Source organism: Perna viridis, chromosome 13, assembly GCF_037379345.1.
Source record: "Perna viridis isolate PV_CMFRI_1.1 ecotype Kerala chromosome 13, ASM3737934v1, whole genome shotgun sequence".
Lineage (NCBI taxonomy): Eukaryota > Metazoa > Mollusca > Bivalvia > Mytilida > Mytilidae > Perna > Perna viridis.
In genome coordinates this window covers 34,095,388-34,120,690 of record NC_142457.1, presented here as the reverse complement: position 1 = coordinate 34,120,690, position 25,303 = coordinate 34,095,388, and the positions used below count along the sequence as shown (strand labels likewise).

General features: G+C 34.4%; 1 long non-coding RNA gene across 1 annotated transcript; it reads right to left on the bottom strand.

The window, feature by feature from the left end:
- Window positions 1–908: 908 nt before the first annotated feature.
- LOC148600569 (uncharacterized) lies at window positions 909–21,459 on the bottom strand. Its single transcript, XR_015918019.1, has 2 exons — window positions 20,882–21,459; window positions 909–3,084 (listed from the first exon to the last, which is right to left on the bottom strand). It is a non-coding gene; the product is annotated as an uncharacterized LOC148600569 (long non-coding RNA).
- Window positions 21,460–25,303: the final 3,844 nt, after the last annotated feature.

Below are 25,303 nucleotides of genomic sequence, written 5' to 3'. Positions count from 1 at the left end.
TCTCTTCTGGTCCTATGACTCGGAGTGATCACAATCGTTGTTGCTTTAGGAGGTTTTAACGAGGATTGCCTTTTCTAATTTTGACGCTATTTAGTTTAGTTTATTTAAATTTTTACCAGCATGTAACTTCTTCAGGGAAGGAATGTCTTCATTTTAAAAATGTTTATCCCTAGATATTTTCAACTTTTCTAGTTTTCCCTAGCAAGTTCATCATAAATAATTTTCAGTAAAGGGTTTCGTTTTCGGCAGTCCTGACTTCAGAACACGCAGGCCTCCCTCTTAACGAGTTTCTTATGCGTCAAAGTTTGATCTGCGGATTTTTCACTACTGACAGAGATTTTGCATTCCAGGATAAAGATTCAACGTGTTTGGGAACCCCTCTTCGCCGTTTTCGTCAATAATCAGCTCTGAATCTGACATTTAGTCAGAAAAAAATTGAAAACATGCTGGTGCAAATCGAAAACAATAGTAAATCTACCCCAAGTAACGGGGTGTTTGATGAAGTAACACTTAAATGTTCCTTGAGGAACATTTAGGTATTCATGTCACCTGTAGCGAGCGTTTACACGAAAACTTAATGTTTCTCATTTCTAAATTTTCCAATGGGTTCTTTTAGGGGTATTCATTCACTTTTTAGTTCCACTGTCCCCGACGTCAGAACAGTAAGAGTAATCAAGGGAAGCAAGGTTATAGCGGTAATCAAAAGAATGTAATCCAGGGACAAAGACCAGACATGGAAAACAGACACACACAACAAAGAACACAAAGTAACTAAAATCATACATACAAAGTAACAAAAGTAAATTAGCAACTCGGACTCCACTAAAACTCATTTATATCAAACACAATGATATATGTATTATATATATCGTAACAGGCTGGATTTATAGTGAGAGAAAAGACTAGCAGCATTGAATCACTTTAAGAAAATCAATTTCACCGGTACAAAATACACTTTGAGAAAGTCCTTACAATAAATACTAACACATACCTTAGGTCAAGTACGTCGCACTCCAGGTCTCAGTATCGTATTAATTTTCCCATAGACTTCTATAGTGAAGAGCATATTTTTAGGATTTTTTTTTAAATATATAAATTGATTCAATAAAACCTTCACTTATGTATCATTTCTAAGGACATGTGAAAAAATAATTTCCCGCAAAGAAAATTGGGTGAGTCCACGAAGATCGGACAGATAAGTAGTCTTGAACTATAAATAGCCATTTTCCCTACTTTCACTTTCGTTTTGCACTCACCAAACCAACCTTTTCAGTGGAACATTTTTATGATATCATGTTAGATTTTCTTTTCAAAAAATTCATCTTGCAGTGTGATGTTTGCTCTATTTTATAAGTCATTGTTCATATCTTTTGACAAAACATTGGTTTGTAGAGAGGCAAAAAGATAGTGCACTGTATTTTTTATAGCATCCATATTTGGACGTACACCCGCTCAGGGATATGCAATACGATACTGGTACCTCCAGGACAGCATCTTTGGGCTTGGCAGAGTGGTCCGTTAGAGGCCTGCTCTCAAGCCCAAGTCCAGAAGCAGTGATGATTGGGGGTTTTTACGGTCTTGACTATCATTACGGATCTCGCAAGACCGCCCTTTACGAGGATTCTGTTAGTAAATGTCTCTTAGTAGTTGGAGGTAGCGGAGACCAGCCTTCGGGATACCCGACCGAAGAACTCTGACTAGTCAGAGTATGTCCTACTAGTGGCTGGGCTGCTCTGTTGACGCTCTGGCCTACTCCCAGACCCGTGGGTCCGAAAGCTTTTCCCCCCTCTGTTTGGGAGTACGTCAACGTGAAGAGTGCAAATCAGTGAGAAGCAGTGAAATCGAGCCGTATTTATACTCGGTGAGACAAAAGGAACAAAACTCTCCATAAATAAAACAGGTAAATCCCGAGAGAAAGAAAACTATTTTTAAAACGGATTATCGATTAGCCGAAATTGACCACTAGAAAATTAATTTATTAAGAAGCTTTTGAATGAGCACTTCCGGTTGGCACGAGTAAGATGCGAGGGCCAATTTTATAGAAAAATATCTCTAATACGAGAAGCTATGTAATATTTAGTGCCATAAATACATGAACTACGTTATTTCCACATGTCCGTGAAATGTTGATAGAAAATATCAAGTTTGTGTGTTCAAAATACAGCCTCACTACATTCATCCCCCCTTAAGATCGATTTTACTTAAAATCGGTCAAGAAACAAGGAAAAGGGTAAAATAGTGCGACAAACAATTACTAAAGCATGACTATAAATTGAGACCACAATACAAAGTGATTCAAAACAGAGACGTGGAAACCACTGTAAGTCATTGAGAAAAATAACAGACCCAAAAGAAACCATCTAATACTTATCTCACAGCACAATAGACATTTTCCATCTGATACTATATTATAAACTATGCAATAATCAACAACAATATAGATTTATCAAAATTAAAGTAATTCTAGAAATATAATTATCATTTTAAATTCATAAAGAAATATATCTCAAAAGTAAATAATTAAGCAATATTTAAGTCAAATCTCAAAAAAAAAAAAATATTATCAACACAAATCAGTCTGTCTCATCATCTAGGGTTTCAGCATTCCTCTGTGTTTTGACTATCTGCAAGTATGTTTGTTTTATCTTGTAGATTTTGTCTTCTATACGCGTCTTCCAAACGTGCCTCCCTCCTAAGATGGTGTCTTTCTGTTGGAGTACCATATGGTGGTAAAAGGTTATCACCAGGACAAATGTATGTTTTATTCTTGACACGCTTAGAAACGATGCTTCTGTCTACATCATCGTCTTTATGGACTCGAGCCACATGTTTTTTGTTCGCACGATAACGTAACTCAAACTTTTTTTCTGCAAACTGTATATTTATATATATAATTAAACTCTGTAAACGTGATTCCAATGCCGTTACAAATCTGAGTGTCTGTAATTTTTAACTGTCGACGAGCATTGTGGTACCAGACAGTACATTCCCACTGGATTAAATACTGGTACGGAACTGGTGAGAGATGATGGTAATTCGGATAATTCCTGCTCATCAGGGTGGATATCTAATGCATCGTCCATTCTGAAAATATACAAAAACTCTTTAAGTACATGGTACATAATAATAAAGTACGAAATTTAATAAATTAAAAATAATATAACATGTACAAATAAACATGATATATAGTTAAAGTGTTTATGTTGATAAATGAAAGATATTTGCTTTTGTTCTGTTTTATAAATCTAATATTTTCCCGTGGTTTAACGAGTCTGCCAGTACGAGTTGTGATCAGCGGTATGTGGTAAAACATCGGACGCAGAGACATTTATGCTATGACCAGGAAAACTGATATCTTGAGTAAAATCATGTGTATTTTGATCTGTAGACAACAGCCAGTTTTCTGGTGGATTTTTACCACGATATGGTTTTAAATGATCAATATGTACATTTATTGGTGAAATAGTGACATCTTTTCATATTTTGTAATTTAAAGCAGTAAGTTTTTTAATAACTAAATATGGTCCTACCCAACAACTGGCTAGTGGCTGGTTAATTTTGGGTGGGTACCATCGTCACACCCAGTCATGTGGTTCATAAGAACGTACTTTAAGGCCTCTATTATTGACAAAAGCATCTCTTAAGGTATATTTAATCCACTCCACATATTTAATAGGGCAAAAGTCCTTCTCCCAAAAGGGGTAAGCCAAACAATATATCAACAGGACGATGATTTTCTCTACCAAACATCAAAAGTTTGGAGTGCATTTGGTACTACCATGAACCGTACTGCGATATGCCATCATTAAATATTGAATATGGTCATCCCAATTGTTACAATGAGAATTAACAAACATAGTTAACATCTGTTCTAATGTTCTATTGAACCTTTCGACTAAACCAGAGCTTTTGGGCCTGTAAGGAGTCGACCTTGCTTTCTCAATACCTAGTTTGTCACATGAAATTTTAATCAGTTGGGATTCAAATCCCCGTCCTTGGTCCGAATGTATCGACAAAGGGCATCCAAAGCGACAAATGAATTCCGTTAATAACTGTCTGCAACTGTTAAAGCAGTGTGGTTGGGTACGGCGTATGCCTCTTTCCATTTACTAAAATAATCACCAACCACAATAATGTATTCAATGTTATTTTCTTTGATTGGTAAAGGTCCTACTATATCAATCCCTATTCTTTCAAGGGGAGCACCACACTGACTTTGGCGTAAAGGGGACCTGCCAAGACCTGGACCAGGTTTACATCTTGCACAAATTTCACATTTGGCACACCAATGTTTGACATCTTCATTTATACGAGGCCAGTAAAACCTGTTTCTTATAGAATTTATAGTCATATCAATACCAAAATGACCAGCTATTTTATTATAACAGCTGATGAAAAATTATTCCTCTAATTTCTTTTGGAGCAACTAATTGTAAAATTTCTACATCATCCTCTTTTATTTACCTTTTATATAAAATATTATTCAAAACTACCAAATTGTCCCACTATCATAACAAATGTTTAGCTGAAGGATGTAAATCTGCTGTTTCTTGTTTTGAAGTTTTTTTTTCTTCATTTAATATCATATTTAAAATGTCCCCTATTACAATGTCATTTATTGCAGATTTTTGATTACTTGCAGAGACCAAAAATCAAACCAATTTGGTTCACGGTTTTGAGCTAGGAAGTCAATGAAGGAACAATCTATTGTGTCCAAGAGTTCTTTTTCCTCAGCCAAGACTGATGGACAGTTCGCTGAGTAGGATTGATCACAATCCTGGCAGTTTGCATTTTCCTCAGTCCGACGTTGGAAAATGGAGCCTACCGGGGAGGGGTAACAATCTTGACAATCCTCCCTTTTACATTTCCTCACGTGACAAAGCATCAGCATTTTTGTGATTAGTGTCTTTTCTGTATTGTATTTCAAAATCAAAATTATCAAGGATGCTTATCTACCTAGCTAACACCTTCACGTTCTTTTAAATTCATTAACCAGGTCAAGGAAGCATGATCTGTGCGGACTATGAACTTCTGTCTAAATAAATAATGGCGAAATTACCGTGCAAAAGTGACTATGGCTAAAACTTCCCTTTTTCTATTACAATAATTTCTCTGACATTTACTAAAGGGTCTTAGTAGCATAAGAAATAATATTCTGCTCCCAGTTTTGAGAGAGGACAGCACCTATACAGTAAGGACTAGCATCTGTGTCCAAAATGTATTGGCCTTCATCAATAGGATAAAATGTATTGGCCTTCATCAATAGGACAAAATGGGTCTGATATAAGCAGCTCCTTTAACTTGTTAAGACTTTTTTCACAATCAGTAGTTTAAATAAATTGTGGATTTTTTTCTAGTTGATTTGTCAAAAGAATTTAGCAATATCAGAGAAATTCCATATAAATTTACGATAGTAACTTGAGAACCCTATAAAACTCTTGATTTCTGAAACATTTGTGGGCTGGGGCCAATCCTTAACACTTTCAACCTTAGTAGGGTCACATTTTATCCCCTGATCTGATACAACATGACCTAGAAAATTGACTTCTTTTTGAAATAGAGTGCATTTGGATGGTTTTAATTTCAAATTTGCAGCTCTTAAAGCTTGGAAAACTTAATAATAATTTTCAATAGCTTCTTCAAAATACTTACCAAAAATGATAATGTTATTCAAATAACAGAGACATCTTTCCCTCTGTAAATGTCCATGAGACATTGACATGTTTAGGCTGCTGAATTTAGTCCCATGGACATGACCTTAAACTGAAAAGACCTTTGTGAGTTATAAAGGCAGTCTTAGGTTTATCATTCTGATCCATTAAAACTTGCCAGTAACCTGATTGACAGTCTACCATGGACATCCATTTTACAGAGTATAGGGCATCTAGACAAGAATCTATTTTCGGAATGGGCAAGGCTTCTAATTCTGATAAACTATTAATTTTGCGAAAATCAATACAAAATCGAATTGTTTGGTCCTTTTTCCGAACTAAACAGATGGGACTTGCCCATGGACTACAGATGGGTTCAATGACGCCCTTATCCAACATTTTTTTTCTAATTCCTGTTCTATAATAACTTTCTGAGCATTTGAAACTCTCACAGGAGAAACTCTTACTGGTTTAACAGATCCAGTTTTTATTTGATGCTTAACTACATCAGTTTGGCCTAATTTCCCATCTGGACCAACAAAAATATCTTGAAATTCTAATAAAAGTTGAGTTATCCCCCCTTTATTTTCTAAGGTTAAATCTGGGGAAGTATTTTCAAGTAAAGTCTGAAGATGTACAGGTAAATATTGAATATGGTCATCCCAATTGTTACAATGAGAATTAACAAACATAGTTAACATCTGTTTTAATGTTCTATTGAACCTTTCGACTAAACCAGAGCTTTTGGGCCTGTAAGGAGTCGACCTTGCTTTCTCAATACCTAGTTTGTCACATGAAATTTTAATCAGTTGGGATTCAAATCCCCGTCCTTGGTCCGAATGTATCGACAAAGGGCATCCAAAGCGACAAATGAATTCCGTTAATAACTGTCTGCAACTGTTAAAGCAGTGTGGTTGGGTACGGCGTATGCCTCTTTCCATTTACTAAAATAATCACCAACCACAATAATGTATTCAATGTTATTTTCTTTGATTGGTAAAGGTCCTACTATATCAATCCCTATTCTTTCAAGGGGAGCACCACACTGACTTTGGCGTAAAGGGGACCTGCCAAGACCTGGACCAGGTTTACATCTTGCACAAATTTCACATTTGGCACACCAATGTTTGACATCTTCATTTATACGAGGCCAGTAAAACCTGTTTCTTATAGAATTTATAGTCATATCAATACCAAAATGACCAGCTATTTTATTATAACAGCTGATGAAAAATTATTCCTCTAATTTCTTTTGGAGCAACTAATTGTAAAATTTCTACATCATCCTCTTTTATTTACCTTTTATATAAAATATTATTCAAAACTACCAAATTGTCCCACTATCATAACAAATGTTTAGCTGAAGGATGTAAATCTGCTGTTTCTTGTTTTGAAGTTTTTTTTTTCTTCATTTAATATCATATTTAAAATGTCCCCTATTACAATGTCATTTATTGCAGATTTTTGATTACTTGCAGAGACCAAAAATCAAACCAATTTGGTTCACGGTTTTGAGCTAGGAAGTCAATGAAGGAACAATCTATTGTGTCCAAGAGTTCTTTTTCCTCAGCCAAGACTGATGGACAGTTCGCTGAGTAGGATTGATCACAATCCTGGCAGTTTGCATTTTCCTCAGTCCGACGTTGGAAAATGGAGCCTACCGGGGAGGGGTAACAATCTTGACAATCCTCCCTTTTACATTTCCTCACGTGACAAAGCATCAGCATTTTTGTGATTAGTGTCTTTTCTGTATTGTATTTCAAAATCAAAATTATCAAGGATGCTTATCTACCTAGCTAACACCTTCACGTTCTTTTAAATTCATTAACCAGGTCAAGGAAGCATGATCTGTGCGGACTATGAACTTCTGTCTAAATAAATAATGGCGAAATTACCGTGCAAAAGTGACTATGGCTAAAACTTCCCTTTTTCTATTACAATAATTTCTCTGACATTTACTAAAGGGTCTTAGTAGCATAAGAAATAATATTCTGCTCCCAGTTTTGAGAGAGGACAGCACCTATACAGTAAGGACTAGCATCTGTGTCCAAAATGTATTGGCCTTCATCAATAGGATAAAATGTATTGGCCTTCATCAATAGGACAAAATGGGTCTGATATAAGCAGCTCCTTTAACTTGTTAAGACTTTTTTCACAATCAGTAGTTTAAATAAATTGTGGATTTTTTTCTAGTTGATTTGTCAAAAGAATTTAGCAATATCAGAGAAATTCCATATAAATTTACGATAGTAACTTGAGAACCCTATAAAACTCTTGATTTCTGAAACATTTGTGGGCTGGGGCCAATCCTTAACACTTTCAACCTTAGTAGGGTCACATTTTATCCCCTGATCTGATACAACATGACCTAGAAAATTGACTTCTTTTTGAAATAGAGTGCATTTGGATGGTTTTAATTTCAAATTTGCAGCTCTTAAAGCTTGGAAAACTTAATAATAATTTTCAATAGCTTCTTCAAAATACTTACCAAAAATGATAATGTTATTCAAATAACAGAGACATCTTTCCCTCTGTAAATGTCCATGAGACATTGACATGTTTAGGCTGCTGAATTTAGTCCCATGGACATGACCTTAAACTGAAAAGACCTTTGTGAGTTATAAAGGCAGTCTTAGGTTTATCATTCTGATCCATTAAAACTTGCCAGTAACCTGATTGACAGTCTACCATGGACATCCATTTTACAGAGTATAGGGCATCTAGACAAGAATCTATTTTCGGAATGGGCAAGGCTTCTAATTCTGATAAACTATTAATTTTGCGAAAATCAATACAAAATCGAATTGTTTGGTCCTTTTTCCGAACTAAACAGATGGGACTTGCCCATGGACTACAGATGGGTTCAATGACGCCCTTATCCAACATTTTTTTTCTAATTCCTGTTCTATAATAACTTTCTGAGCATTTGAAACTCTCACAGGAGAAACTCTTACTGGTTTAACAGATCCAGTTTTTATTTGATGCTTAACTACATCAGTTTGGCCTAATTTCCCATCTGGACCAACAAAAATATCTTGAAATTCTAATAAAAGTTGAGTTATCCCCCCTTTATTTTCTAAGGTTAAATCTGGGGAAGTATTTTCAAGTAAAGTCTGAAGATGTACAGGTAATATTTTATCATAGCCTACTACAGGTTTTTCAGATTCAGTTTATATCATGTCTATAATTTCAATGTTTCCTACTATAAGATTCCTTTTTAGCTTCACTGATTTGTCATTAAGATTCAGTATTGTTATATAAACCTTTTTTTTTGAGGTATCAAATTGTTTAAGGATCTGGTTAACAATAACCCTTTTTGTTTAATTTTAAAGTCAGATTCTATCTAACCATATATATATCTAAACAATCTCCCTGTATGTGACTTTTTATAAGTATTTCACTTTTAGGGTAAATATCAACATTTTCAGACAACTTTATTCTAGCACAAGTGTCTGATTTTTGACATTTAAGTTTTACACTGTAACCACTTATGACAACAACTGGTTCTGAAATTCTTAAGTCACAGTTGTGTTTTTTCAGGAAGTCCATGCCAATAATTCCACTGAATTTTGCTTATCTGAGCAAAAATCACTGGGTGTTCAACGAAAAAATTATATATTTCCATTTAACATTTTATTTTGCCCTTGACATTCAATTTATTTCCATCTGCTGTGTGTAGAGTGTTGTCAGCTCTGGACAGATCAGATGGCCTAATACCTAGCATCCCTATTTATTCATCTGACATTATAGATACAAGCGAACCTTTGTCAACTAGCATATTTAGTTTTATATTATTTATTTCTACAGGAATGTAAAAACTGTTTAGACTGGTTGAAAGGACATTTTTCTTAGGACAATTAGGCTTTTCAATTTTTTTTAAAAGTTTCGTCTTTAACTTTTGGCCCCTGTTTTGCAGAAAGGGCTGACTTGTAGGCCTCCAAATCAGCCTGCTCTGGTTTCCCTCTGTTTGGGTGTCAGACTGGGATTCTGACAATTTTTTGTCCCGTAATTTGAAACACCTACTTTTAACATGTCGTTTCACCCCACAATAGGTGCAAATCATGTCCCTTTTTCTGAAGGGCTTCTCTTCAGAATTTTTATTTTCTAATTTCCATTTTTAACTTTCATTTACTATTTTCTTTATTTTTTAATCTAAATCTGGTTGTTCCTTAAAACTCTCTCCTTTAGGAGATTCATTTTTTAATTCTTTAAAAATAATTTGTCTTATTTTATTTTCAAGTTTTAGACTTGAGTCATTTTCCTTTTCAGCTATAGTATAAGAATGGACTCTAATCTCATCTGAGAAATGGGGCTTTCTTAATTGGTCAATTGAGCCTTCAAAAGCCCAAATTCAATAGGATCTAATGGCTTAGGCTTGTTTAACAACTGCACGTATCTTTTTAAGTCATGATTACCCATACTCTCAACAAAGTGGTCCATAACAAGTGAATCTATTGAAAGTAAATCTAAATTTCGGTATGCTTGGGCAGCAAGTCTCCTTAATGAATGTCCGAAATCAGAAATAGATTCTAATTTTTATTTTTTTCTATTCTAAAATTCAAATTTATGAGCTGTTCCAAGCTCAGTTGGATTAAACCTTTGACTTAACATCTTTTTGATAAAAGAGTAATCATTTGATTGCTGTGGGTTTAATTTACTAAGGCTCCTCTGAGCTATTCCCCTTAGGCTCATTATTAATTGCTGTGCCATCTCATGTGGAGTTCATGTATTCCGGGTGGCTACCTTTTCAAATTGTATAATGTAGTCCACCCAGTCAGTTGATTTTCCATCAAAAGTATCTGGATCTTTGTGGCGCCTTTTCCCAGGGTTTATTAAAGCTATATGGCCCAGTGTTCCAGGTATTAATATGGTAAGGAGGTCGATAAGGTGGGATATTTTACAGAAGTGCAATACCGTCTTCACATAGCATTCTATCAGACCAAAGAATGCTTGTATGTAACTAAATCAATTACCTGCCTTCACAGTTGGTATTTCTGCGTTGTCTTATTCTTGCAATGCAGATGTTAATGTCTTTTCTACTATAAACCCCTTATAAACTATATGCGTCTGTATAAACGATTTCTAACATTAACGTGATTGTATTGCAAAACACAATTTTGGAAAGAAGTGAATGATTTGATCAAGGATGTAAGTGATTGAGGTATTTATGGTATATGCAGAAAAAGAAAACTTAATTTAGAGAGATATACAAACCCGATAATTAATTCGTACAATCGGTATTAGATCAATAGAAAATGCCAATTCAAATGTAGTTGAAATAGGATAGGTAAGTTAGAGGGACCTAAAAGAAATGTAGTTACGTAGGGAATTTTTTGTACAATATTTATTTACCTCGAGTTAATAGGGAAGAAATCTTAAGTTTATCGTACGTCACTTCTGCCAAATGTCCATAAAAAGCTTGCGAGACACCAAAATATGATAAAATGTTCAATGTAGAAATTCATTATAGAATTTATTGTTCTAAAACTAAACTTGACTTAATGAACCATGCTGAAGATGACCGAAGCCTGTAGGTGTCAGATTGCTGTTTATTTTTAAACGCTAAATTAGACTCCTACGGAAGCCTGTTGGTGTCAGAATGCTGTTTTATTTTTTAAAAAATGCTAAACTGACAACTTGAATTAACTACGCTGGACTGTCAGGGAAACCTGTAAGTGTCATATTTCTATTTTATATTTTAATCTCTAAACTGATAGCTTTGATTCAACTACTTTTACGGGAGCCTGCTAGGGACAGAATGCTGTATTATTCTTAAATCGGAAAAAAAAACAGCTTTGCTTTGACCACATAGGATTATTGTGGAAAGCTGTTAGTGTCAAAATGCTGTTTAATTCTAGAACAACTGGGCTACTAGATCCATTTATACTGACTTCCCCATATTTCATTTGAAAGACCAAACAGTCTTTTTATAACGACTAAGCCGTTATAGTGAATTTGTGTAGTCAAGAATGGTGTCAGTTGATAGAGCACAAATGTATTCCAGTATCGTGAAACATACAGAATTACTCCCATAGAAATAATGGCAGTGAAGGGTTACACAATGAAACAGACGTCTATCTGTACGTCCAAGGAGTTACCCAAATGGACTAGATGTCTATCTGTACCATCACGGGGTTACACAATGGACTAGATATCTAGCTGTACCATCACGGGGTTACCCAATGGACTAGATGTCTTGCTGCAGCACCATGATGTTATACAATGAAATAGATTTCTAGCTGTACCATCACGGGGTAACACGATGAGATAGATGTCAATCTGTACCATCACTGGTTTACACAATGAAATAGATGTCTGACTATACCATCGGCAGATTTATCTCATCGTTAAATTGTATTATAGTAATGAAAGTTAGTGTGATGATGACGATGCCGTTCAATGGCCGAAACTTCCAAGATTTATCCCATAGAAATTTTGGTAGTGAAGTGTTGCATAATGACGAGGACCTTAGTTTTTAGCACTCCCTGGATTTATCCTTGAGTAGGGATGACATCGAAGGATTACACAATAACAAGGACCTTAGGTTTCATCACTCACTGGATTTATCCTTGAGTCGGGAGGACATCGAAGGATTACACAATAACAAAGACCTTAGGTTTCAGCACTCCCTGGATTTATCCTTGAGTAGGGATGACATCGAAGGATTACACAATAACAATGACCTTAGTTTTCAGCACTCCCTGAATTTATCCTTGAGTAGGGATGACATCGAAGGGTTACACAATAACAAGGACCTTAGTTTTCAGCACTCCCTGGATTTATCCTTGAGTCGGGAGGACATCGAAGGGTTACACAATAACAAGGACCTTAGTTTTCAGCACTCCCTGGATTTAGCCTTGAGTCGGGAGGACATCGAAGGGTTACACAATAACAAGGACCTTAGGTTTCAGCACTCCCTGGATTTATCCTTGAGTAGGGATGACATCGAAGGGTTACACAGTAAAAAGGACCTTAGTTTTCAGCACGCACTGGATTTATCCTTGAGTCGGGAGGACATCGAAGGATTACACAATAACAAGGACCTTAGTTTTCAGCACGCACTGGATTTATCCTTGAGTCGGGAGGACATCGAAGGGTTACATAATAACAAGGACCTTAGTTTTAGCACTCCCTGGATTTATCCTTGAGTCGGGAGGACATCGAAGGGTTACACAATAACAATGACCTTAGGTTTCAGCACTCCCTGGATTTATCCTTGAGTAGGGATGACATCGAAGGGTTACACAGTAACAAGGACCTTAGTTTTCAGCACGCACTGGATTTATCCTTGAGTCGGGAGGACATCGAAGGATTACACAATAACAAGGACCTTAGGTTTCAGCACTCCCTGGATTTATCCTTGAGTCGGGAGGACATCGAAGGATTACACAATAACAAGGACCTTAGGTTTCAGCACTCACTGGATTTATCCTTGAGTCGGGAGGACATCGAAGAATTACACAATAACAAGGACCTTAGGTTTCAGCACTCATTGGATTTATCCTTGAGTCGGGAGGACATCGAAGGATTACACAATAACAAGGACCTTAGGTTTCAGCACTCCCTGGATTTATCCTTGAGTAGGGATGATATCGGAGGGTTACAAAATGACAAAGACTTTTACAGACCATTTCTATCACTTTAAATTATTTGAAGCTTGGTAAACTGAAAATCGGTCTAAACCGGACGAAACTGAATTTTAAGTACAAAACAATTACGGTTTTGACGGGTTTAAATGAACTACAAGTATCAGTCGGTTTATCGACGTATCGGTAGATAGAGCAACACCCCAACAATTTTCTGTAAAAGACATGTTACATACATTTACGAATAACATTCTTCACCAAATATAAAGATTCGATCAGTTCTAACCTCTCAAGAAAACTGCCCTAGACATGTCAGAAGAACAGTTCTATGACAGTTCCAATGCTATCTATTCTGAAAGTTCTAGCAGAGCTGGCTCTACTAGTAGAACTGTTCTCCTAGAATCAGCTCTACTAGAACTGTCAGAAGAGTTGGCCCCACAGTAGAACTGTTCTCCTAGAATCAGCTCTACTAGAACTGTCAGAAGAGTTGGCCCCACAGTAGAACTGTTTTCGTAGAGCCGGTTCTGCTAGTAGAACTACCACAGGAGTTGGTTCTAGAATTGTTCTATGACACTTTTAGAACTGTCCTAGAGCCGACACTTTTGACAGTTCCTATGAGAAGTTAAAACCGATCTCATATGTTATAATCATTTAAATTTATATGTAACATAAGTTCTAATTGGTCGATTATTTTCATTAAGATTTACTCTAATTGCCTGAGTGTGACATAATGCACGAACTCATTTTATTGCATATAACCTCATTCACAATCACGTGATACTTTTATAATACATATTTGTAGATAATTATATCTTATACTGCTTAATAACTATTATCATATTTTTAAAGTTATTTCTTCAAACGAACAGAAACAAAACAACAAACAACGAAAGATAAAAGACACAACATAACAATTTGTTTTAAAAATTGCCTGATTCTTACGGAGTATTGTATTTAACTAAAGTTTTGCTTCAAAAGTACTATTTTAATCATCAAAGAGCAGACATTCCATTAAAATCTGACAGATTTACTGCGCACCAACTGGTAAACGATCCGCGTGCATTTACATTACATAATACGAATAAAACTTCGCTGTTGACATTGTAAATAATTATGTATCGCCCTAATGTTTTCAAAAAAATCAAAAGTCAATATATTATAAGTAATGCTATGGCAGAATGGACGAATTTACAGAAACAAATCACACAAAAAAGAAAAAAAAAAAAAAAAAAAAAAAAAACAAACAAAAACAAAAACAAAAACAAAAACAAAAACTAAAACACAAAATAAGAACACAAAAAAACCATAAAAAAGTAAAAAAAAACCCAAAAAAACAAACGAACAAACAACACAAAAACAAGACAACAAATACAAAAAAAACCAAAGCAACAAATAAAAAAAATAGAATAAAATAATGAAAAAAAAACAAGACAAAACAATACAAAACAAAAACAAAAACAAAAACAAAAACAAAAACAAAACAAAACAAAACAAAACAAAACAAAACAAAAACGAAAACCAAGAAGAAAATTAAAAAAAAAAGAAAGCACGAAAGGAAACCAGTAATGGTGTATTTGTTAAAAGTTATTTAGCAATTGGCGCAATATTCTACCACTCCAAGAGAACTTTGATTTAGCGATATGATTGGCGCCATATTCTATCACTCCAAGTGAACATTGATTTAGCGATATCATTGGCGCCATATTCTATCACTCCAATTGAACTTTAATCTAGCGATTACGTTGGCGCCATAGTCTATCATTCCGAGTGTACTTTAATTTAGCGATGTGGTTGGCGCCATATTTGATCATTCCGACACCATTATAGGTCATTCCAAGTGTATTTTAATTTAGCGATATGATTGGCGCCATTTTTGATCACCCCAAGTGTACTTTAATTTAGCGATATGATCGGTGCTATATATTCGATCTTTCCAAGTGTACGCTAATTTAGCGACATGATTGGCGCCATATTTGTTCATTTATAGTGTACTTTAATTCAGCGATATTATTGGCACCATAAGTGATCATTCCAAGTGTACATTGATTTAGCAATGTGATTAGCGCTATATTCGATCATTCCGGCGCCATATTAGATCAATCCAAGTGTATTTTAATTTAGCGATATCATTTGCGCCATATTTATCATTCCAAGCGCACTTTAATTTGGCGATATGATTGGTGTCAATCTCATGAGAAGACGCTTACCCTACCGGTGCACCTGGTCCATGCTCACAGTTTTTAGTGGAGTCCGAGTTGCTTATTTGCTTTTGTTACTTTGTATGTATGATTTTAGTTACTCTATGTTCTTTGTTGTGTGTGTGTCTGTTTTCAATGTCTGGTTTTTGTCCCTGAATTACATTCTTTTGATTACCGCTATAACGTTGGTTCCCTTGATTAATCTGTCATATATTTTACAAGAAAAAAGAATGAACTCAATAAATAAAAAAAGAAGATAAATTAATAACTATATTTTATAAATCAATTATGTATGTGCATGTATCTTATTCTTAGGAACATTTTAATTCAAATCGACAGTTAAAATGGTAAACTATGTGAAAAAAGCGCATTGAACCACGGAAGCTAATTATCACACTAAAAGATACGGAGTATTGATAAGCGCTGTCAGCTTCCTACAGGAAATATATGCAGCTTTTACTAACACGATATCAAAAAGAATTCGTGCCGTAATTTTCATTGTCATGTTTAATTACAAGGTAGTAAATAGACGATTTTCACACAAGTCAGCCATTAACATGTACGTAGAATCTATAATTGACAGATAAAGGGTTTTGGATTTGAAGAAAACAAGTCCAGTAAGAAATATATGTACATGTATGTGGACATACATTTCTGAACACTAAACTATCAGAAATGTTTCTTTGTATTAATCAATTCAAGTTTGAATTCTTTTGTCCTGTCTTCCATTGCAAGTTATCAGATCTTACGCCTATTGACCCAAATTGACTTCGATATAAACGAAGAGCTTTTTCGGAACGGATATGAATGTGAGGTGGTCTTTAGTAATTCCGTCTAAATATCGGCAAAAATACCGACGCGTCAGCGGTGGGATACTACAAAAACATGGCATGAACGTAAAGTCAGGAAACAATGATGATCTACATGCACAGTGTAGAAAACCGAATAAAACAGATAACACATAAAAACTGAAGACGTCTCATAAACGACTGAACACTGTCAAAACGAAATATGCAATAACGGAGGAATTGGATCTCCCGAGGTGTACATCTCTGTCCCAATCAGTATATAACCCCGTCCTTTCATGTAATTAGTACCGTACATCACTTTTTTATGAGTAGAGCTCATGGCTTGTAATGTTTACAATCTGTATTCTGACACCAATAAGCCTCAATAATAGTCCAACGCAGTTAAATAATATTTTAATAAAAAAAGTTTAGTGATAAAAATAAATGAGCCTTTAAGCCTTTGGAATGATAAATCAGGAAGCGGTTACATGTGTGCGGAGGAAATCGGAAGCAAACCTAATATACGAAGTATCCTTTGCAAAATTTCATTTTCAGCTGAAATGCCTTAACTACACCTCACAAAGAGTATACATACTGAACGTTACATCGATTTCAGTCTGCATATTGTACATTACATCGATTTCACTCTACATATTTTACATTACATCGATTTCAGTCAGTCGACTGATATAGTGATTTTTTATTTAATATAAGCACTTACCAATAAAGTTGTAGAAACTGATTTAAAAGTACAAGGAAATATTTCCCGCCAAATTTTATCATGTTATCAAGAATTCGTATAATTATACAGCGTTTCCAAGGGAACAGAATGTGCAACAAACACAAAACTCGAGTATTTGAAATTATCTGCTCTTCTACGTGTGTAGTAATTATTATTGAACAAAAAAAACAAAAACAGTTTTAAATTCTTTTTCTTGGCGATTGTTAAAATGAGCTGGAATTTCATTTGAAATACGCTGCAAATGAACTCTTAAAAATCTGATTTTTTTCTAACATTCTAAAGAGAAAATTCCAAACATATTCAGTGATACAGAGATCATTATAAGGAGGCAGACCTAGGATAAGGGACACAACTCTTGAAATCAGTGGTTTGTATCATATTCAATTTCACCATCGCTTATCAAGCTTTCATTTGAAACACAATGAAATCTATCCAAGTTACTTTGATGCTTACATGAGATTGATGATACTTGCTGAATACAAACGTTGCAATCATTTGTGTTTCATTCCTTAGGTCTTCCGCCTTAAATAGAGTGATGAATTTTGTCAACTAAAAAGATTTGAATGTCTCATATTTTTGCCTGATTCTTACAAAGATCTCTACCTTTCGATGCCTATATCAGCATTGGTTGAGACAATCTATTGTTACATCATGCAATTTAACAATGTTACCACTAAAGTCTAAGGCAATAAATCTAATACACGTTCTAATAAAATCAAAGCAATATTACTGCTGTACGTGTTTAAGTAAATCGATTGAAAAATTCTTCCTTTCTAAATAAATCAATTATTAAAATTCCAAAAACACCCATTTTTACAAAATAATAACATGATCATATTAAACTAGAAAAAGGATTTATTCCCTAGATTGCATCTGATAGCAAAACCGTGTCTCGATTAAGACACGCTGCTGTTATCATTAACATACCTCTACACAAGAAAACAAAGTATATTTTGCAACCAAGAAAACTATTCGTTCAAAGATAATAGTTCATTGTAAAATTCGTCAAAGTTTCCTAAAATTGCTGACTCAACAAGAAAGACACAATTCCAGTCATTAAGCTTGACATTTTAATCTGTTTCCGGTATACCGTGAAATCAAAAATTTTTGTGCTCATTAATTAAAAAATATAACATGTAAAAAGGCACACATACAAACAAACAAAACACCCCCCTGAAAAAAAGCAATAAGACAAAAACACCCCCACCAAAAAAAAAAAAACAACAAAAAAAAAAACAACAAAAAACAACAAAACAAAAACAAAAAAAACAAAAAACAAAAAAAAGTAATGTGACTTGTTTAAAAACTAATCACATGACATTTTATTTTGCCGCAAAAATTGGGTCCAATAAACAAATTAACATTTACAGTGCTAAACCAAACAATACAAGTCCAATACTGGCTGGGCATTTTTCTTACTGTACAAATATCATTATACATGTATTTTTTTTTTCAAACTATTCATTTATGTATTCGTGTACATCTATATATTTACAGAATATTTAGGAGATAGACATAGGGTAAGGGACACAACTCTTACAAATCATTGCAATGTTTGTCTTTAGCATTTTGCATCAATCTAATTTAAGCATCAAAGTAACATGGATTGATTTCATTTTGAAATCAACGAGTAAGTCATTAAAAAGATTTGATGACATCACATTCATTACAAAATTTATCTATAAGATGAGGGACGAAATTTTTAATCCAATTAGAAATCGTGTTACTTCTGAAATTGAATCATTCTACACGAACCTGAACAAAATCTACCAAATCTATCCTGGAAATCAGGAAAAATGTCATTAAGTTCTTCACCCTCTAAGAATCAGGCAAAATATGTACAAGATGTGGCACATGAAGGAAAAAAAACACAGAGAATTTTTTGCATTAACCAAGTATTTATACCCTATAACCTCCAGAAATAACCGTCAATGTGTTTGTAAAATTTGCCTTGTATAGATATTGATAGGTCATTTGATTGAAATGCACTACAGAAAAATGGCGGGAAACTTTTCAATTCAACTTTTTTCTTATCTGAGCAGTCAAAAAATATCTACGTCATCAATCCTTCAGAATAAATTTAAATAGTTTTTCAGTTGTTTTCTATATGTATTGAATATATTTGAGGCAAACAAGACCTAATTGACAAAAATGATGTGCCAACCATTGCCTGATTCTTACACAAAATGATACTTAAAAGTCAAACGATGGAGTTTTGACGAAGGCAACAACGAGAAAGTTAGAAATGTAATACAATGTTAAGTAAACTTCCGGGGAAGTATCTTTATGTAAAGTATAGGCAAGGAAAAAAATAAAAACCGTACACATCACAGGTAGCATATAAAAAATAGAAAATAGCATCCCAGTTAAAGAATTAGTTTAAAGATGCATCCTGATGAAGGGAATGACAGAATTATCGAACTGATCAAATCTTCTACAAAAATATTCAAAAGGAATAGTTAAAAGATTTTCAAAGGAGAAATCCGTATAAGAAATGACGATACCAGGGTAAAACCCGAAAACTTGGAATCAACTGCAATGGTCTTGATTAGCCTAAATCATTTTCGATAGGTTAAACAAGTTTTATATATAGTGCCAAATTACCCGCTTTCATTACAATTCATTTACGCTATATTTCATCACAAACGGGCAGTACATGAATTGGAAAACTCCACGCAGCGGCAGACGTTTGTTTTGTCTCCCATTAACTGTTGCAGACTGGCCTTTCGAAATTTTCAGGCTTTATTCAATTCAAACGCCGTTTGACAATTTGATAACGTCGTGTAAAATCATTCACTTTACCCCGTCTTTGCAAATTTCTTGCATTTTCTGAGAGGGCTGGCTGCAGCTCCTAGAGTGAATTTCGAACGTCACACGCTGTTCGGAGCTTAATGAAGTTGTAAAATCAGTATTCAAAACGGTACATAGGATATTTTCTAATCAACCTGTTCTGGATTTCTTAAACCACATCATCCTGCTTTTTATTTGAAATTTGATCCTACACCCCGATCAAAATATAAACGGTATATAGTATTTCTGTTAGGACGAAGGAAGAATATCATCACAATCCAACCTTAGAAATAAGATCATTAAACGAAGGAAGAATATCATCACAGTCCAACCCTAGAAATAAGATCATTAAACGGGGGAAGAATATCATCACAGTCCAACCTAAGAAATAAGATCATTAAACGAGGAACAATATCATCACAGTCCAACCCTAGAAATAAGATCATTAAACGGAGGAACAATATCATCACAGTCCAACCTTAGAAATAAGATCATTAAACGGAGGAACAATATCATCACAGTCCAACCCTAGAAATAAGATCATTAAACGGAGGAACAATATCATCACAGTCCAACCTTAGAAATAAGATCATTAAACGGAGGAACAATATCATCACAGTCCAACCTTAGAAATAAGATCATTAAATCTTAATCAAAATATAAACAAACAGTAGTATGTTTGTAAGGTCTACTCGAAAAAAAATCATAAAAAAACAACAAAGTTCTCTTTAAGAAGGGAAAGAAAAATCATCACATCTTCAAAGTCCTACCCTAGAAATGAAATCATTACATGCAAATCAAAATAAGAACGACTAGTGGCATTTCTGTGAAGTCTAGTCATAAAATACCGAAGTCCTATCTTAGAAAATTAGAATATTACATCCAATAAGATAATAGAAGATTAATAACTTTTCTGTGAAGTCTTATCATAAAATACCGAAGTCTTACCTTAGAAAATTAGGATATTATACCCAATGGAAATATAAAAAATTAGTGGCATTTCTGTGAAGTCTTATCATTAAATACCTAAGTCTTACCTTACAAAATTAGAATATTACATCCAAGGAAAATATAAAAGATTAGTGGCATTTCTGTGAAGTCTTATCATAAAATACTGAAGTCCTACCTTAGAAAATTAGAACATTACATCCAATCAAAGTACTAAAGCGAAGAAGTATCTCTTTGTACTATCTTTCAAATGATGTAATCACGTGATGTAATCATCTCGTAGAGAAAGCTACAGAAGAGAAAACAATCGAACTATCATGTGTGTTGTGATAATATTTGACGGGGAACTATAAATATACAACATTGCCAAATTAAATCTATATGTTCCATGGTACATCAATAACATATTTTGTTATTATTGTGTCTTGCTGGTGAAGTCATTTGAGACTAACGATCTAGGTACAGATGAAAAGGGGAAGATCTGGTATACCGTGAAACCTGTATAAAACGAATTCATTTTTTACTATAAAATGTTTGTTTATGAAGGTGAAAAAAATAAATCAAATTGATTAAATAAAATTGATTTAGATGGACTTTGTAAACAAAAAACCAAGAAAAACAAAAACAAAATACAAAACAAAACAAAACAAAAACGAAAATAAAAACAATCAAACAGACCAAACCCTGAATAATGTGAAAATCTATTTAAACCAGACACTTTGTAAGTCCTGTTATATCAATTTAAATGTTTCCGAATACCTGTCTAAACCGAACTAAATTGAATTTTATATTCCACAAGGGTTTAGTTTAGAAAGGTTTCAATGTATCTCTGTTACACTGTAATTTATTGTATATTGATGACGTAATAAAGTTACTGATACATATTCGATTGTAACCGGAGCATTTGAAACGTTTACCAACAAGGCTAAATCGGTCTTAGGTTATAACACAATATTGTATTTTAATTTTGTGAAATTCGGGATAGTTCAGCGTTATGGAGCAGCAGCGTCAATTTCGAATCACCTAAGTATTTAAGTCATGCCCCTTAACAACAAATTAACACAACTAAACGCGTGCATGTATATTACAAATTGCGCAATCGATTGACAGTATTGACACTGTATTGTGGTGTTATTTTTGTTTTATGGTATTTTGGAACATCCCAAGCTCTCCAAGCTCTTTCCGGGGGCCCCGGTCCTGGCATTCCGTAGACCGATGAGCCTAAGAGATGCCATTTTTTGCGACGTAACTTGCAAAACCGAAAATACCATATACCTTCTCCAGTGCCGATGTGGTATGCAGTACGTTGTCGAAACAGAACAACCTTTCAACAGGCGTATGAATGGTCATCGCAGTGACTACAAATGCAAACCAGACATCCCTCTGAGTCGCCATCTTAGATTTGCCGGACACAACCAGGAGGATCTCCACAACATTGTTGTGACGATCACAGAACATAATAAAAACTGGTCAAAATGTAATAGAGTATCTCGGGAAAGCTTTTGGATGAGGAAATTGCAAACAACTTCTCCAGATGGAATTAACGAGAAAAAATAATGCATTTTTAGGTCTTGGATCTAAGGCTGGTACAGCACTACTTGCTATACATCAATACGCCGTACTACTATATTTTGACTTTATTTTTTTAAATTGTTTTCCACAGTTAATTGCAACTTTGATAAAAAGACCCTCTTTGTTATTTTCATTCAGGCTCCTCATCAGTTGCTTATGTGAGCCTTTGAGAAAGATACAATCACCGACAGCGCACGCGATTCAGCTTCTGAATCTGTTTTGATCTTGAACTTTGTGAGTTTTATGCTCGTTAAGTTTTGTGAGTTTTATGCTCATATAGTTTTATGAGTTTTATGCTGAGGAAGGATATCTGTTATCCGAAATATTCAATTTAAATTTTACCATCTTCTGGTGATGTTAAACATATTTAGACGTTTATTTTATTTATTGTTATGTTTCGCATCGTTTTTAACGATCCATCACCCCGTATGAGTGATTGTTGACTATTATTTAGACGCTTTTATATATATATATATATATATATATATATATATATATATATATATATATATATATATATATATATTGATTTTAAACGTGAAATGCTATTATTGATGTATTGATAGTATGTCTCAATCATTGCAGCATTACAATAAAATAATCCAAATAATCGGAACAGCACGTTCAAAAGCAACATCTACACAAATAGCAACAATATTAATATCACCAACATAAGCAACAACATCAAGATCAACAACATCAACATCAACAACAACAACATCAACAACAGCAAATCAACAATATCAACTACAACATCATCGACATCAACAACTACAACACCAATATCAACATCAACATCAACAACATCAACACCAACATCAACAACATCATTTACAACAATATCAACACCAACAACAATAACAGCATCAATAACAGCAACAACATAAGAAACAACAGCAACAGCAATATCAACAACGCCAACAACTACTCAAATAGCAACAACATTGATATCACCAAAATAAGCAACATCAATATCAACATTATCATTATCAACAGCAACATCACCACAAACAACAATAACAGCATTAATAACAACAACAACAGTAGTAACAACAACATCATCAACAACAAACAAAAACAAAACACAAAACAAAACAGAATTCAAAATCACAACAGAAAACTAGCAGAGGTCATAGGTTTCTGAATGGGAACACGCATAACTTTACTGAATTCTGATTGAAAGAGTAATCAAAGGAACCAAAATTCTAGCGGAAATTAAAAAAAAAGTAATCCAGAAACAATGTCTGGACATGGAAAACAGAGATACACAACAAAGAGCATAACATAACCAAAATAATACATACAAAGTAACAAATTTAAATGATCATCTCAGACTTCACTAAAAACTAGGAGAATGGACTAGTTGCACCGGTGTAGTCTGCTTTTCTAGAAACACCCGCCGAATTGCTCATTATTAAGTCAAGTCCATGGTAGACATAGGAGGAGAGGAAAACTATGACACGTTGAACAAATGAGTTTTTTATTGTGCAGATGAATACACCGTAAGGATCCACGAGTTAACTATGACGACCAAAAACTTCTGTAGTGATATCTTCAATCTTGTAGCAACATTACCCTGTCCCAGAAGCCCAACTGTAAGAGGTCCAACGCGATAAAAAAAGTCTGCGTAGTAACAGCAAGATCTGGCATAACGTATAAATTATGATATGAAAACTCCAAACTCAGGTGTTGCAGGGATGTTGTAACAGATGAAAGGAAAGTTGACAATAAGTAATGAAAAGTCATTTCGTTTGTTGTATAGTTTGGTCAATGGTTTTCTTTTACCATCGATCTCTGAGTGTAGGTTAAGATCAGATGCTGATTGTGCAGTGTCTGTAGTATCCTTTTAAATTATTTCAAGTTCTTTGGGGTAGAAGCGATGTATCAAATCCTCGAAACTAGGATTGATTAACGATAATATGTCGTCTATATAGCGGAAACTGAGATTAATGGATCTAGCTAAACGATGTTTCTTCTTTTGGATCAGATCAGTTATTAAGTGAGCATCATAGGATTAAAAGAATTGTTCGGCAAGTAGAGGAGCACAATTTGATCCCTTTGGAATGCCGTCGGTTTGTTGAAAAACGCGTCCACCTCACTGGACAAATATGTTGTTGATCAAAACCTCAAATATTTTGAAAACATCTTCTTCGGTATATTTGGAAGATGATTTGGAATTAGTTTTTACAAAGCATGAGGAATCTCTCTCAAGAACTGTTTTGGAGTAACAACGGTGTATAATCTTCTTTAAATCGGGATTTAAACTGAGTATTGGAAATATAAATAAAGAGTTGCAAAGTCATAGGTTTTAATGCTTAAAGCTGTTGTATTCTGATAATAATCTTGACATGAGTGTTTCCAGAAGATATTTCGATTTTTTCGGAATCCACATTGAATAAACTACAGGAGTAACAAGAGTCGTTGTAGGACTGGAGACCCTCTTTTGAAAGCTTTGAGTATAGAAGTTAAAAGTTTTGAAAGAGATTTGGTGGTACATTTAGCAGATCCAGCTGCTAGTATGTAGCGTTTTTATGAATTATTGTGTAGTTAAGGAATCCAGTATATAGACGGTAGATCACAACCAACGTCTTTGGTAGAGAGACCAAAAGAGGATAGCACAGATTTATGGTTTTCCTCTACATCTTCTTTGGTAGCAGTGTAGGTCATATTACTGCTATTATTTTCTATGTCTACCTCTGACAATAAAAATTGGATATAATACGTTTTGCATACAAAACAATGTTGTTGTGGGCTTTGTCTGCTGGTACGACAACACATTTATCATGTATAGAAGAAAATGGTTTTGCTGCATTGTGGTATTTGGGAACTGATGTAGCATGGACACTCATTGGTCTACGTAAAACGTTTACACGTTTCAAATTTAAAGACCTCACAGTCACTACCCACTCTGACAGAGAATCAATGTCTTCTTGTTTTCGTTTTATTATTTGTCTTGCGTAGTTCTTCACGACATCCAGAAGAAGTTTAAATATACAATTCAAATTTATAGAGCGTGGTTCGCGGTACT